The sequence below is a fragment of the Myxocyprinus asiaticus genome, chromosome 9, assembly GCF_019703515.2.
Source record: "Myxocyprinus asiaticus isolate MX2 ecotype Aquarium Trade chromosome 9, UBuf_Myxa_2, whole genome shotgun sequence".
Taxonomy (NCBI): domain Eukaryota; kingdom Metazoa; phylum Chordata; class Actinopteri; order Cypriniformes; family Catostomidae; genus Myxocyprinus; species Myxocyprinus asiaticus.
Window position 1 is genome coordinate 4,545,956 of NC_059352.1, and position 16,449 is coordinate 4,562,404.

At 36.3% G+C, this 16,449-nt stretch overlaps 1 protein-coding gene across 2 annotated transcripts in view; it reads left to right on the forward strand.

Moving 5' to 3' along the window:
* The first annotated feature begins 273 nt into the window (after nucleotides 1-273).
* The window catches only part of LOC127446299 (SAM pointed domain-containing Ets transcription factor-like), a 34,514-nt gene continuing 18,338 nt past the window's right edge, over nucleotides 274-16,449 (forward strand). The window contains exons 1-3 of one of the 2 annotated variants that reach the window (XM_051707106.1): nucleotides 274-339; nucleotides 8,207-8,270; nucleotides 11,689-11,754. The gene's annotated coding sequence lies outside the window, so the exon portion shown is untranslated. Of the gene's footprint in view, nucleotides 340-8,206; nucleotides 8,271-11,688; nucleotides 11,755-13,492; nucleotides 13,681-16,449 lie in introns of those variants that run through there. The other variant, XM_051707105.1, reaches the window with a different exon arrangement.

The window sequence follows — 16,449 nt, forward strand, 5'->3', positions numbered from 1 at the left end:
TTATCATAATTTACTCAACCCCATTTGCAAGGGCGTAGATTTGGCTTGAACTGGGTTGCAACGTGAAGCATTTACATGTTTCCATTGATCATGGTATAAATATTGGGGGGGTTGTACTTGCTTGTTGCCCCCCAGGAATCTACCTCCTGCCCATTGACTTACTTCTGTGGAACACAGGAGATGTTTTCATTTTGAAATGTAGTGTGCAAGTCATATGAAGTGCTTTTATGGTGTGTTTTTGTCTTCTGTTTTTAGGTTGACAGCTCCTGATAACTGCTTTAATCCCTTACACACTGAAGGCATTTTTAAGGACTTCATGCTTAAATGGCATACCCAAAAGTAAGAGCTTCAAAAAATAGCAAAGAGGGTCAATTGCATGGTATAATGTTTTTAGAAAACCTTTCAGAATTTGAAGAAAATATATTTTGATCACGCTCAGAGATTCATGAAACAGCACTGCTGACAAATGGATGGTCATTAAATTAACTTTGGTGTTGTTCTCCAATGTGTCAACTATACCAGGAAAAAAGATGTGGTAGGGTAAAGCAATCCAAAGATACAGTATTTGGAACCATGGTTCCCAAAGTGGACTTTTATTTACCAAATTGCCCAAAAACATCTCCAAACAACTCTTATTGAACATTAAAACAGAATAACTGAAAATTATGAACTAAAATATATATATATACACTATATTGCCAAAAGTATTTGCTCACCCATCCAAATAATTGAATTCAGGTGTTCCAATCACTTCCATGGCCACAGGTGTATAAAATGAAGCACCTAGGCATGCAGACTGCTTCTACAAACATTTGTGAAAGAATGGGCCGCTCTCAGGAGCTCAGTGAATTCCAGCGTGGTACTGTGATAGGATGCCACCTGTACAACAAGTCCAGTCGTGAAATTTCCTCGCTACTAAATATTCCGCAGTCAACTGTCAGTGGTATTATAACAAAGTGGAAGCGACTGGGAATGACAGCAACTCAGCCACGAAGTGGTAGGCCACGTAAAATGACAGAGCGGGGTCAGCGGATGCTGAGGCGCATAGTGCGCAGAGGTCGCCAACTTTCTGCAGAGTCAGTCACTACAGACCTCCAAAGTTCATGTGGCCTTCAGATTAGCTCAAGAACAGTGCATAGAGAGCTTCATGGAATGGGAGCTGTCCTTTAAAGGAATATTCTGGGTTCAATACAAGTTAAGCTTAATCAATAGCATTTGTGGCATAATGTTGATTACCACAAAAATGTATTCTTCAAAAAAAGCTAAAATCTGGGTTGCAGTGAGGCATTTATAATTGAAGTGAATCGGGGCCAATCCATAAAAAGTAAAATACTCACCGTTTCAAAATTATAGCCACAAGACTTAAACAATATACATGTTTACATGATTTTAGTGTGATATAATTGCTTTCTAACTTTTACTGTATAAATCAATATCCAATTTTACAACTCTAAAATCCTTAAACAACCATAAAAATAAAGATTTAAACAACTTTACAGCAAAAATATTACAAGCGTTTTTACAGAATTATTGTAAGCGCTTCTATAAAATTAAAAGCTTCACATTTCTGCCTTTAAACACTAAAAAATTATCCCAATTGACTTCCATTGAAAGTGCCTCACTGCACAATGATTTTTTAAATTTATTTATTAAGCAATAATTTTTTGTGGTAAGTAACAGTATGCCACAAATGCTGTTGATTGAGCTGAACTTGTATTGAACCTGGAATATATTCCATGAATGGGTGAATCTCACAAAGAATGTCAAGAACACGTCCTATTTCACCCCAAAATCAAAAGAAAAGGACCATGAACACATTGCATTATGATGTTATTTTCATTGAATACTCCCACTCCCATATACAGTATCTCACAGAAGTGAGTACACCCCTCACATTTTAGTAAATATTTTATTATATCTTTTCATGTGACAACACTGAAGAAATGACACTTTGCTACAATGTAAAGTAGTGAGTGTACAGCTTGTATAACAGTGTAAATTTGCTGTCCCCTCAAAATAACTCAACACACAGCCATTAATGTCTAAACCGCTGGCAACAAAAGTGAGTACACCCTTAAGTGAAAATGTCCAAATTGGGCCCAAAGTGTCAATATTTTGTGTGGCCACCATTATTTTCCAGCACTCCCTTAACTCTCTTGGGCATGGAGTTCACCAAAGCTTCACAGGTTGCCACTGGAGTCCTCTTCCACTCCTCCATGACGACATCACGGAGCTGGTGGATGTTAGAGACCTTGCGCTCCTCCACCTTCCATTTGAGGATGCCCCACAGATGCTCAATAGGGTTTAGGTCTGGAGACATGCTTGGCCAGTCCATCACCTTTACCCTCAGCTTCTTTAGCAAGGCAGTTGTTGTCTTGGAGGTGTGTTTGGGGTCGTTATCATGTTGGAATACTGCCCTGCGGCCCAGTCTCCGAAGGGAGGGGATCATGCTCTGCTTCAGTATGTCACAGTACATGTTGGCATTCATGGTTCCCTTAATGAACTGTAGCTCCCCAGCACTCATGCAGCCCCAGACCATGACACTCCCACCACCATGCTTGACTGTAGGCAAGACATACTTGTCTTTGTGCTCCTCACCTGGTTGCCGCCACACACACTTGACACCATCTGAACCAAATAAGTTTATCTTGGTCTCATCAGACCATAGGACATGGTTCCAGTAATCCATGTCCTTAGTCTGCTTGTCTTCAGCAAACTGTTTGCGGGCTTTCTTGTGCATCATCTTTAGGAGAGGCTTCCTTCTGGAACGACAGCTATGCAGACCAATTTGATGCAGTGTGCGGCGTATGGTCTGAGCACTGACAGGCTGACCCCCCACCCCTTCAACCTCTGCAGCAATGCTGGCAGCACTCATACGTCTATTTCCCAAAGACAACCTCTGGATATGACGCTGAGCACGTGCACTCAACTTCTTTGGTCGACCATGGCGAGGCCTGTTCTGAGTGGAACCTGTCCTGTTAAACCGCTGTATGGTCTTGGCCACCGTGCTGCAGCTCAGTTTCAGGGTCTTGGCAATCTTCTTATAGCCTAGGCCATCTTTATGTAGAGCAACAATTCTTTTTTTCAGATCCTCAGAGAGTTCTTTGCCATGAGGTGCCATGTTGAACTTCCAGTGACCAGTATGAGAGAGTGAGAGCGATAACACCAAATTTAACATACCTGCTCCCCATTCACACCTGCGACCTTGTAACACTAACGAATCACATGACACCGGGGAGGGAAAATGGCTAATTGTGCCCAATTTGGACATTTTCACTTAGGGGTGTACTTACTTTTGTTGCCAGCGGTTTAGACATTAATGGCTGTGTATTTTGTCTTACTGTACTGGCAGAGTTTTTAATAGTCAAAACAAGTGAAAAAATCTACCAGTGCTGAAGAAGTAATCCAAAGTATTTAGATTACATTACTGACCTTGAGTAATCTAACGGAATATGTTACAAATTACATTTTACAGCATGAATTCTGTAATCTGTAGTGGAATACATTTCAGTATATATATGAAATATATTTTAAAAATTAAATATTTATTTAAAGTTTGAATTTTTAGTAATTTGGCATTCCATACTCCCATTTTCAATACTGTAATGGGAAAATAAATATAAATTGTACAAAATGTATAATATATCTTTCATTTATGCAGATTAAAATTGGTATTTTATTACCGTGATAAAAATCATCATTTAGAAAAGTGAGAATTACAAACAAACTCAAAAGTGGCTTTCGGAAGCATTACAATAATAAGAATTAGATTTTTATATTTATTGTCTTTATGCAAAATACAATTTAATTTCTTTTTTGAATTCTTTAGATTTGTAGTAAAATATTACCCAGAATTGTACTTGTCAAGACTAGACAGCTTTTGTGTGCTTTTTATGGTCAAAACCATGTAATTGTGTCCTTATCATAATCTGAATTCCAGTACAATACATGGCAACCCTGATGTGCTATAGCCCTTCAGAACATAACCCTCTTAAAACGAATTACCCAGGCTGGTATATGTTGATCTTTATGAGGAGACCATATCTAGGCAAATATTTGCTCACATCTTGTCTTGTGCAACTTGCCTTGGCACTATCGCAATATTACCCACCTGACAAACACGTATGATCATCGAAGGCCCTTAAACAAATGCAAACCATTTCCTCTTGGTTTGACAGCTGCTCTTCCCCGAGACCCACAGCCACTTGTGAGTGGCAGGCAAATTCTGTGGCATCAGGGTGAGGTTATGAACACACTGATTTGAGCTAAACTGAGCGTTGAGAATTTCTCATTCCGATGCTTAAACTCTCAACAATAGAGTTCAATCACAATTTTCTCCGTAGAGAAATTGATTTTTAATGAATGAATACAGACCTCCAATGATCCCCCTTATTAAAGGTAAAGTGTGTAATTTCTGCATCACTAATGGCAACAAATGGAATTGCTTAATGTTTTTAATGTAGTTGTCTCTGCACATTAAACTGGGATAGTAGCAGGTGTTTTAACATCAAGAAAATGTCACCCTTTATCTATAAGCGATAGTCTATGTTTCTTGTAGAAGCCACAAGTTTTAACATTTTTAAAAATCATGTTGAATTGTTGAAGAACTACACTACCCATAATCCTGAAGAGAGATCCACCAATCAGAGAAGCGACTTTGACCGTGGAAATGAAAATTGCTCCAAAAGAGCTTAGCAATAACTGCGCTGTTACATGAAGAATTACGAATGATGTAACCGTAAGTATATAAACTATAAATATATGGTTTGTCTATAATGTCCATGTGGTCTCTGGTATTTTTATATGTTTATTGTCTACATAATGGACCTGGATCAAAATATGCTGTGCACTTGCTTCTGCTGCACACTGGATATTCTATAAATAATCGTCTTTCTGCCTCATTCTATAAATGGAATCCACATGCGATCAATAAAAAACTGTTAGAACAACTCAGTTATGATTGGAAGTAAGATATATGCATTAGATAATGTGTACATTGTCATGTTTACCCAAGGGTCTAGATTTGGTTTGAAATTGGGGTGGGGGGTGTACTTGCTAGTCTTGAATCTACGCCCTTGTGTTTACCATTTTGCATTCATGGCACTAATGCTAATGGATAATGCTGTAGGCATCCATAATTGCATGACAGGGTCTTGGAAAATATTTCATAAAATTTTGAGTTTTTAAGTTATCTTCATTAAATTTGAAATAGAACATTATTAGACTTGTGGCTATAGCTCTATTGTGTATCTGTGCATCTACCAGGTCAGCATCATATATGTTTTCATAAAGAGATGTTTTGAAAACAATTCCTGATCACTTAACTATAAATTTGAGCTTTTTAACAATTTGATTAATTCTGACTTTTGGACAACAAACTTACAATTGTCTACTTGCAAAAGAGATCACAATTATGCCGGTAATACAATGGAGTGATGAACTACAGCCATTGAATTTTGAGAATATCCTTTTTAGGCTTTTAGGCTTTAGAATTTCCTTACTGATTGTCACAAGGCGTGCTGGAGTTTCATCAATTAAATTATTTTTTGTTTCATTTGTTTCTTAGATTAACATTTTTTTTTTTTTTTCTAAAATAAAATTTGCCAGAGTAAATGTAGCCTCTAGGACCAGGTCAACAGCAAACAAGGAAGTGTCAAACTCCTGCAGGCCATTTACATTAGTGTATTTCACAAGATGACAATTTCCTTCTAACCTGCATTGTGTATATTTCATGAAGGCATTTTCATGGTGATTCCCTTGTGTGGGGGTAAACACACAAATTTAGAATCTGTATTGACACAGTTGGGTGTAATAGTGTGTTGGTATGCTAACTAATTTTGTCGTGCATGTTTGAGGGTAAACGTCCTGCTGCGTCCCGCTTTTTTGGCATCCATATTAAGCTAAACTGTTAGCTAAATGTGTACTTTCTACTAGACTTTTTCAATAGTTTTTTTTTTTTACATGCTTGTAATAAATAATAACAGTATTTAAGTTTTGTTGATGCTGTCCAATACTGATCCATAATGGTAGGCACTCGAGCGGTCTACTGTTACGGCTACTGCTATGGTTACCTCCTCAGGCAAACGTGACTTCTGTTCACGAGCGTCTATTTGGCGCCATTTGAAAAAAGCATGCAGACTATCTTGTAATCTAACAGTTTTTTTGTTTTGTTTTTTTGTGGTTATTGAAGCATTCCTTATGTAGCTAATATGAAGAATTAAAATAGTTTAGTGGAAATGTTAATCGTATGTGGGTCATTGGCAAATAAAAAAAAGTTTTAGACTCGTGACATGTAATCTTTAAGCTTTTACGAATTTCTGAAAAATATTTATAGCAGTTTCTACAAAAAAAACAGCAACAAAGATTTAATGACTTTAAAAATGTTATATGGTGTAACCAACAAGTAAAAGGTTTTGAAATAGTTTCCTTGCACCTTGAATAGCTACATGAGAGCTGAAAGTGCCTACAATGGGCACGTGAGCGTCGGAACTGAACCTGGTCTGTTTTTTTTTTTTGCTTCACATGGGCAGCCATGTATGTGTGCGCCATTTACCTGGGAAAGTGATGCACCAGGATGCACTGTGGGAAGACGACAAGCCGTTGGAGGGAGTGTGATGCTCTGGGAAATGTTCTGCTCGAAATCCTCGGAAGCCATTCATGCGGACGCCAATTTGACACGTGCCACCTACTTAAACATCGTTGCAGACCAGGTACACCCCTTCATGGCAATGGTATTCCATGATGGCAGTTGCTTCTTTCAGCAGGATAATACGCCCTGCCACACTGCACACATTGTTCAGGAATAGTTTGAGGAACATGATGAAGAGTTCAAGGTGTTTCCCTGGCCTCAATCTGTCCCTGGCCCTAGCTTCACTCAAATTGTGAAGCAATGGACAAAGATCATGTGGTCTGGGTCCAAAGCGAAGGGTGCATCAGGGTAAGAAGGGAAGCACATGAAGCGATGCACCCGTCATGCATAGTGCCCACTGAACAAGCCTCTGGAGGCAGTGTTATGATCTGGAGTTGCTTCAGTTGGTCAGGTCTAGGCTCAGCAACGTTATACGGCAATAAAATGAAGTCAGCTGACTACCTGAATGTACTGAATGACCAGGTTAACCCATCAATGGAGTTTTTCTTCCCTGATGGCACGGACATATTCCAGGAAGACAATGCTAAGATTCATCAGGCTCAAATTGTGAAAGAGTGGTTCAGGGAACATGAGGAATTATTTTCACACATGAATTGGCCACCACAGAGTCCTGACCTTAACCCCATTGAAAGTCTTGTGGGATGTGCTGGAGAAGACTTTACAGAGTGGTTTGACTCTCCCGTCATCAATACAAGATCTCAGTCAAAAATTAATGCATTAATGAAATAAATGTTGTGACGTTGCATAAGGTTGTCTAAACAATGCCACGACGAATGCATGCCGTAATCAAAGGCGGTCCAATGAAATATTATATTATGCAGCTTTTTTTTTTTGGCCAGGCAGTGTATTTCTCTACATCTAATACTCATATTCCTAATATTCCTGTTACAGCACTGTTATCTCAATGTCTCATAATATATAGAGAGAATTTCTCCTCAACCATTTAATCACTCCTAATTGTACACTGCTGTGGTTAATTTATTACGTGAAGCCATGTTGCTTCACCTTAGATGATCTCGTATGACTCACTGATATATCTGTAGCAACAAGTTTTTGGTTTTGCTTAACCTTGTACTTTGGAGGCAACATTATAGAGTTGTTCAAATGTTAGTACTATATTTAGTCCTACTGAACTTAAACTGATGAAAGATGTATGGTTTTATACAAGTTAGTAACATTTAAGTACTTGTATTTTTCACAAATGCAATTTACAGAAAATGTTTTGCTATTTCAATCCACTATTAAGATTAATTTAATTTGACTACTTAGAACAAACATGTGCAAAATGTGTTTGGTAATGCGCTAGCATCATTATCATGAATTATTTTGTGTGGGGGACTTCTCTGAGATAGTAATCATAATTCCATTGGCAAAAATCCAAACAAACCATATACCCTGAAATCAACAGCATGATAGATTATTTTATCCTTATTAGAAATCCAACGAAACAGTATACTTTTATGAATATTATTCATCCATGAAATGTTTTGTTCTTAGAACATAAGCAAGAAAAGGACATGCACAGTGCTCTCTTACACCTTTCTTGTGTTCCTGTAGCTCATCTGGTAGCGCATGGTGCTGACAACATCAACATCATGGGCTTGATTTCCAAGAAATAAAGGTAGGCTACTGATAAATAAAATAAAATAAAGAAATTATAGCTTGAAGTTTCTGAATGTTGCTTTGGATAAAAACATGTGCCAAATGGTTAAATGTAAAACTAGGTTTGAGATGCATTATTTTAGAGTACAAATTATATGTACATGCACTTATCCTCCACCAAAATTCAGATTAGTGGTATACTGTTATATATTTTCAATGGTTGGTTTGTGGATATGTGGTTACATCCACCTGTGTACTCGCAAATGCTTGTTTTTGCTAATCGAGAACTTGTAATGGAGGTACTTTGGGGAAATGTTATGCCCAAAAGGCACTATTCCCCCTTGTTTTCAACATTCATCATTGGGAAATCTGATGGATTATGGACTGAACCCAACTTAAACTCCAATGATTTCATGTGCATAAAGTCACAATGAACCACTGACAGCATCAACTGAGATCTGCTCTCATTCTGATAAATGGTCTAACTGAACTTCACCTTAAACAGGCACCTTTGGCGGTGGCGGTAACCTTTCTGTTCAGAAATGGTTTTCTAGTGCATGAGAATGTTGTTTCAAAGTAATACGGTTTAAAGAGCACATCTTAAACCTGCGGTCTTTCTAACTGCCATGCAAATTAACCCCCTCTGGGAAGTGTGCTAGACAAACAAAAATTTAGGAGTGAAGGAGCGTAAAGTAAACCTTTGTTTGGTTTTCTATCACATTTCCTAATTCTGATCTTAACAGTACATCTCTTTGTAGTCTGGAAAACCATTCAAAATAATATTACACTATTACAAGAAATATTCCAGAATGATATCGTGGAGCATTTGAACTAACAATATAGCTAGCAAAATATAGTTCCTATACAGAAAGATACACTACAATTTTTTTTCTTCTTTTTTTTTCTTTTTTTATCTCTGTCTTGTTTTCCAGTAAAATTTCTATATCTAAACAGACTTCAGAATCAAAATAAAATCTACATGAGAAGCAACATTGCAGAAGTTTTCAGAGAAAGTGTCTGACATATACAATTATGTAGGCACATTGTTCCATTGGCAAAGTGCATAAATTTGTAAAATTTTGCAATCAAACAAGATATCAACATTGAGAGTTTTAAGCTTTTAATTTTTGTATGGAATAGCTTAAAATAACAGGCTGATGTACAATCTATTTACTTGCCCTTTTTACTTTCTATTTTCAATAAAGTCTGTATTAAATGTGTGTGTGAGGTTTGCATTGGTGTGTCTGTTTAACTGTGCAAACACTACATCACAGTGAGTGCTTGTAGACAAATTACAGCACATTGACGCAGGCACAATCCACACACTCAAATGCACTTAAATATCTAGAAATGAACTTTATGTTCTACATAATGATTTGTTACATGCAGAAATGCCTTTGAACACAGCGAGACATTGGTACTGAACATGTGCATATTAATGAGGTTAAGGACTATATAAAAACAACTTATTTCTTGAATTAAAAATTGATATATATATTGTATATATATATTGTATATATACAGTGCTGGGCAGATTACTTCTGAATTGTAATCGGGTACTGATTACAAATTACATGACAAAAAGTGCAATCAGTAACATAATCTTGCAGATTACATTTTGGGTAATCTAATCTGATTACTTTTGGATTACTTTTGGATTACTTCCAACCTAACTCTTTTATTTGATGTCACTTGCTTTTAAATAGGAAAATCCTGTACCAATTTAGCATAAAAATACAAAGAGGAAGGAAAATGTATTCCATTCTTTATTGCTAACAAAAAGAGCCTCACAAAAAAAAAAAAATTGTTTAAGTGTATTAAACATTACACTGAGAGATCAAGTTTATTTTAAATGCATAAAACAATTTCAACATTACGCACATTAATGAACATAATATGAACATGCAATGAACGAAAATGAATGATCATAAAATCAATAGCAATGATGCTGCTAAGTCAAAGTTTTCATCTCAAAACACTGAAACACTTTTTACCCTTAGTGCTTACTGATAGTCCATCACTTATTCCAAAGCTGTAACTGTATTTTTACAAGTATTTTAAAATGTAATTTAATCCAATTACAAGTACTTGATTTTCGTAATATGATTACATAATCCAGATTACATGAAATCTGTTACTACCCAGCACTTTATTGTATATACACTACCGTTCAAAGGTTTAGGGTCACTTACTCATTCTTTATTTATGTATTTATTTTCACATTTTAGAATAATAGTAAAGTCATCAAAACTATGGAATATCATAAATGGAACTATGGGAATTATGTTGTGACTAAACAAAATCCAAAATAAATCAAAACTGTGTTATATTTTAGCATCTTCAGAGTAGTCACCCTTTGCCTAGAATTTGCAGACATGTACTCTTGACATTTTCTCAACCAACTTCTTGAGGTATCACCCTGGGATGCTTTTTAAACAGTATTGAAGGAGTTCCCATCTATGTTGAGCACTTATTGGCTGCTTTTCTTTATTATTCGTTCCAAGTCAGCCATTTCAAAAACCTTTTTTTTTTTTAAATAAAATTTTAGTTTTGTAATTAAATAAGTTAATTTGGTGGCACAATTATATTTTTGTCCACAAAACTAATTTCAAACATTTAAGCATACGCCTTCAGATCAAAAGATTTTTAAGATCATGAAAAATTTCAGGCAAGTGACCCCAAACATTTAAATGGTAGTGTATATTAGGGCTGTCGATTTAACGTGTTAAAAAATGTACGCAATTACTCATGTCCCCTCCAGGGGGCAGTAAATGAAACTTCAGCTGTATAGGTAATGCGCAGTTTACACAGACAGAGAACAAACCGCACTCACCGAGAGCAGACAACACAAGATGAGAACATGTTCAAACACAGCTTGATGAAGCACAAATCTGAAGGCAGGGATCTCAAGATGTGTTTTTATAAGTTTCAAACTCCGTTTATCTTGACACAACGACCTAAAAACGGCTCCAAAAGCGTCCGTCTGATGCAGGTGTACGCTGACGCATCCTTAAACAAGCACTTATAATAAATCTCGGACTGACTGACAAATTCAGTTGCAAAATGGATTGCTATAGACCAGGGGTCGGCAACCTAGGTGTAATCACTGGCACGCCAGCAACGGTGAGAGAGGAGTAGACTATTTTATTTATATAAATTCCGCACCTGCATCCCAATCTACATCTTGATGTAATCCTTCCTCATGATCACGCAGCGTGTTTTCATGAGCTGAATGGGAGGCTAAACAAAAAGTTAAATGTGACAAGACTGCAGTATACCCAACAGACTCACGCAGCGCGTGCAAGCCATTTGCGCATCACGAGCCGGCAGCGCTTCACTTTCGGTTAGTCGTGCGAGTAAACGCCCATTTTGCTTCGGTCAGGCTGCGTGGATGACAGCCTACATTATGCATTTCATTTGTTTCTTTTTGCTTTCAGAACAACACGTGATGTTATAAGGAAAACACCACTATTAATCCTTGAGATTTCCAACCCAGCATACAGGTACACCCTCCTTAAACCATGGTCACACTCAAAATTACATTAAACTATTAAAAGAGAAAACATAAACCCACATCGTGGGTTCAAAAATCTGAGTCTATTCAAAGTATAAATTAAACCTGGAAATAAAGTTTTAGGATTTTGGAGGTGCAATTCACCGAAATGGGCTAAATACTTAATCGGCTTGTGATGCGCGAATGGCTTGCACGTTATGTTGATAATATATTTTGTAATTAAAAATAAATGATTAAATTAGAAAAATGCAAAATAGAAACATTTTCACAAGTGGACTCATACTTTGGAAAATCACATACATTTGTATGTTGGCACAGCCACTGACCAGGAGATAAAAATGGCACTCCATGTCAAAAAGGTTGCCAACCCCTGCTATAGACAGTAGACCAATGATTGGCTTATGTTCAATAATATGGAAATAAACAATATATTGCATTCAGCAGCCAATTTTTGTATTGTCTTTTCTAATGCTTTACTTCGGTGCCAAAATACTGTAATGCATTTTAATTATTTGTATTATTATTTTGTATTTTATATATATATTTAATATATATATTACTATTAATGATAACTATTTATCATTATTATAATTATCATTATATATTGAATTATTGTTACTTGAGGGGCTTTCTCAGCAAATATTTATGTATGCGATTAATTCGATTAATTAATTGGCATACCATGTAATACAAATTTTAATGGATGGACATCCCTAATACATATATACAGTATATATACTTTACATACACACACACACATACTTTTTTGTACTTTGCAGTGTGTTGTTCACTTGTAGGATTATTTCCCATCACGTAGTGTGCAACCTCCATCATATTTTCTGATCTTACGCACCTGATTTTTTTTTGGACTTTATCATTTATTTATTTAATTAATTAATTTTTTTGCACTGAAGCTTCTTTGTGGATGTTGTCTTTTATTTTAAACATTTTGGAAAACAAAAACAACAGATTTCAAAAACTTTTAGCTATTTATTTGAATCATGCTAGTTCAGTAAATTACTAATTATATTTACTCATTTAAATTACAAGGGTATCTTTTAAGTGCATCTTGTGAATATATGAATGCATACAATTTTAATGTCATAAATGGTTTAAGCAAAAACCGAACGACACATAGATTTTTGTCTGTTACCCTGTTTTTGCCTTGCCTACCGGTTTATCCACAGTACTCAAGTGTTGTGCACATGCCTCTTTACAGTGTGACATCAAAAGCAGAGAATAATCTGATGATTTTAAATCTCATGTAAATGCATCTTCTCAAACATTGTTTGGTTTTTTGAACAACCAAATTTTTGTAGCCATCAGCGTATCGGTGAGCATGTAAACATGCTCTGTAACAACTTTGAAGTCAAAACCATAGGCGAGGAAGTCCCCCTTCAAACTATTGATCATGCACATTTTTTCCATTGCTTTCATTTGAGATTAAAAACACGATCTCAGATATTTGAACAGTCAATTCTTCTGGAAATTGTTCTTTTTCCTCTTTTGGATAAAGGGGGGGTTAGTGGTCCACAACAATAGACTGACATGTCAAACGCCTTTAGGCTGGGAATGGGGCACTGAGACAATGTTTACACAGCTTAATAAGGCCTGTGTATAAATGTGAGACCTAAAGTCAGTGAAGCAGGCATTCCTTCACTAACTTCAAGTCTTGCACACACCCACATCAGGTACGTACATACACATACACACACATACAGGCCAAGGAAGGCATATTAGTCACTGAGGTTAGTAATGTGGCACACCACAACTGCTTTCTAAAGCGTGCTGAGTGTGTAGGAGAAATAAGAGGCCTAGAATTAGTCCCTGAACCTGCAGACCTGCACATCTAAAACGACAGGAAACAGGAGAGCCCTTTCCTCTCGCACCTGCAACACCGTCTTTACCTGGACAGGTAAGTCTGCGCAAACCTTGTATATTGATATCGACATACTTTCAAGGGCAGAATACAACCTGAGATTAGACCATAAATGTATTTGATGTCTATTAACGAAAGACATATTTGACTAAATAGATGTTTCTTACCATATTAAAAACCTTTTTATCTAAAGGCTTGTACTTGAATAGTTGAAATGAGTTTTGTAGACATATAATTTGTCTACTTATAACAAAAATTTTAGTCTTTATATTTTTGTTTTAAATTGGAACGGATAAAGCAGTCAACAAGTATCCAGCATACACCTCATGAGTGTGCAAAACTGGAATTTAGACAAAAAGTGGCAACTTTGCTCAAATGTAAGACATTTTTGGACATTTTTTCATTAAAATCCCTCCATTTGCGCTATTTCGTAATTTTATTGACTTTATTGTTATGCTAAACAAAATAGTAATAATAAAGAGTCTTTGCATTCAAACTTTTGACTGGTAGAGTATTTCTGAATGCAGTTTGCTATTTGTTTCATTTCCAACAGCAAAACAAAATAAATATATTCGAAAAGGTGAGTATTTCAGTTCTGTATGCAGAAGAGCAATGCGTCAACTTTATATGCCTGATATAAATTCATTCTGAATGCACCTGTTCAAAAGTTGACACAATTCACCTGTCATTCGCATGCAGTGTGTCTTCATTTAGAAAGATAAAGGGGTATGTGTCACAGAAAATTAAAAGGTGTAAAGCTCCAAGGTTCTAATCTGGCTTGCTTCCAGAACAACACCAGCAAACCGCAAATGACTGTTTTTATTTTCCCCCAAAGGCAAAAGTGCAAGTGACTTGTCTTTGGCTCATGTCCAGATCCTTCAAAAGAAGAAAAGAGCTTAATTCCCAAAGGCAAATGTAAAGTTTCAAATGACTGCCAGTCTGCCACTAAGGCTAAGCACAGTATTGTCACTGAACTAAAGTGTTAAACTACACTGAGCAAACAGTTCACTCATAAAATGAATTGAGGAAAAATCATTCATTTAGCTGTTTACTCATGTCATTCCAAACAGTTAAAATGTTCTTTCGTGGAACACAAAAGAAGAAATCTTGCAGGATGTACAAGCTTCTCTTTTCCCATACAATGAAAGCAGACTTTTGCTGCCAAGCCCCAAGAGGTAAAAAGTAATTCAACTCTTGTGCTATATTTAAAGTCTTCTGATTGCTATGTGTGAAACCAACCAAAATTAATGTTTTTTTATTTTTTTTTAAATTATTTTTTTTTATTAAAAATTGGTAGAAATTTATACCTCCATTGCATCTCATTTGCACTTCTGCGTATTCTAACTTGGCCTGACGCCATTGGTTACATGACATACCAGGGCTGTTTCTGAGCATATGGGGGCCCAATGTGAATTCTTACTTTTTTTAATCATATATATACACTGGTGGCCAAAAGTTTGGAACAATGTACAGATTTTGCTCTTATGGAAAGAAATTGTTACTTTTATTCACCAAAGTGGCATTCAATGTATAGTCACGACATTAATAACGTGAAAAATTACTATTACAATTTGAAAAAAAAAATAAACCACTTCAAAGAGCTCTCATCAAAAAATCCTCCACGTGCAGCAGTGACAGCTTTGCAGATCCTTGTTATTCTAGCTGTCAGTTTGTCCAGATACTCAGGTGACATTTCACCCCACACTTCCTGTAGCACTTGCCATAGATGTGGCTGTCTTGTCAGGCACTTCTCACGCACCTTACAGTCTAGCTGATCCCACAAAAGCTCAATGGGGTTAAGATCCATAACACTCTTTTCCAATTATCTGTTGTCCAATGTCTGTGTTTCTTTGCCCACTCTAACCTTTTCTTTTTGATTTTCTGTTTCAAAAGTGACTTTTTCTTTGCAATTCTTCCCATAAGTCCTGCACCCCTGAGTCTTCTCTTTACTGTTGTACATGAAACTGGTGTTGAGCGGGTAGAATTCAATGAAGCTGTCAGCTGAGGACATATGAGGCGTCTATTTCTCAAACTAGAGACTCTGATGTACTTATCCTCTTGTTTAGTTGTACATCTGGTCTTCCACATCTCTTTCTGTCCTTGTTAGAGTCAGTTGTCCTTTGTATTTGAAGACTGTAGTGTACACCTTTGTATGAAATCTTCAGTTTTTTGGCAATTTCAAGCATTGTATAGTCTTCATTCCTCAAAACAATGATTGACTGATGAGTTTCTAGAGAAAGCTGTTTTTTTTTTTTTTTTTTGGGTGCCATTTTTGGCCTAATATTGACCTTAAGATATGCCAGTCTATTGCATACTGTTGCAACTCAAAAACAAACACAAAGACAATGTTAAGCTTCATTTAATGAACCAAATAGCTTTCAGCTGTGTTTGATATAATGGCAAGTGATTTTCTAGTACCAAATCATCAATTTAGCATGATTACTCAAGGATAAGGTGTTGGAGTGATGGCTGCTGTCTAGATTTGATCAAAAATGACTTTTTTCAAATAGTGGTGTTGCTGTTTTTTACATCAGTAATGTCCTGACTATACTTTGTGATCAGTTTAATGCCATTTTGGTGAATTAAAGTACCAATTTCCTACCGAAACAGCTAAATCTTTACAATTTTACAAACTTTTGAGTTTAACTTTTAAGTTAAACTTAGTTTAGTACTTTAAAAACACGTCTTGAGATTGTTTAGGTCAGATTTGCGCTCCATCAAGCTGTTTTGAATGCAAGAACGCGTCCTCGTGTTGTGCTGTCTGCTGAAGGGTTGGTTTGTTCTCTGTATAAGCTGCATGTTGCC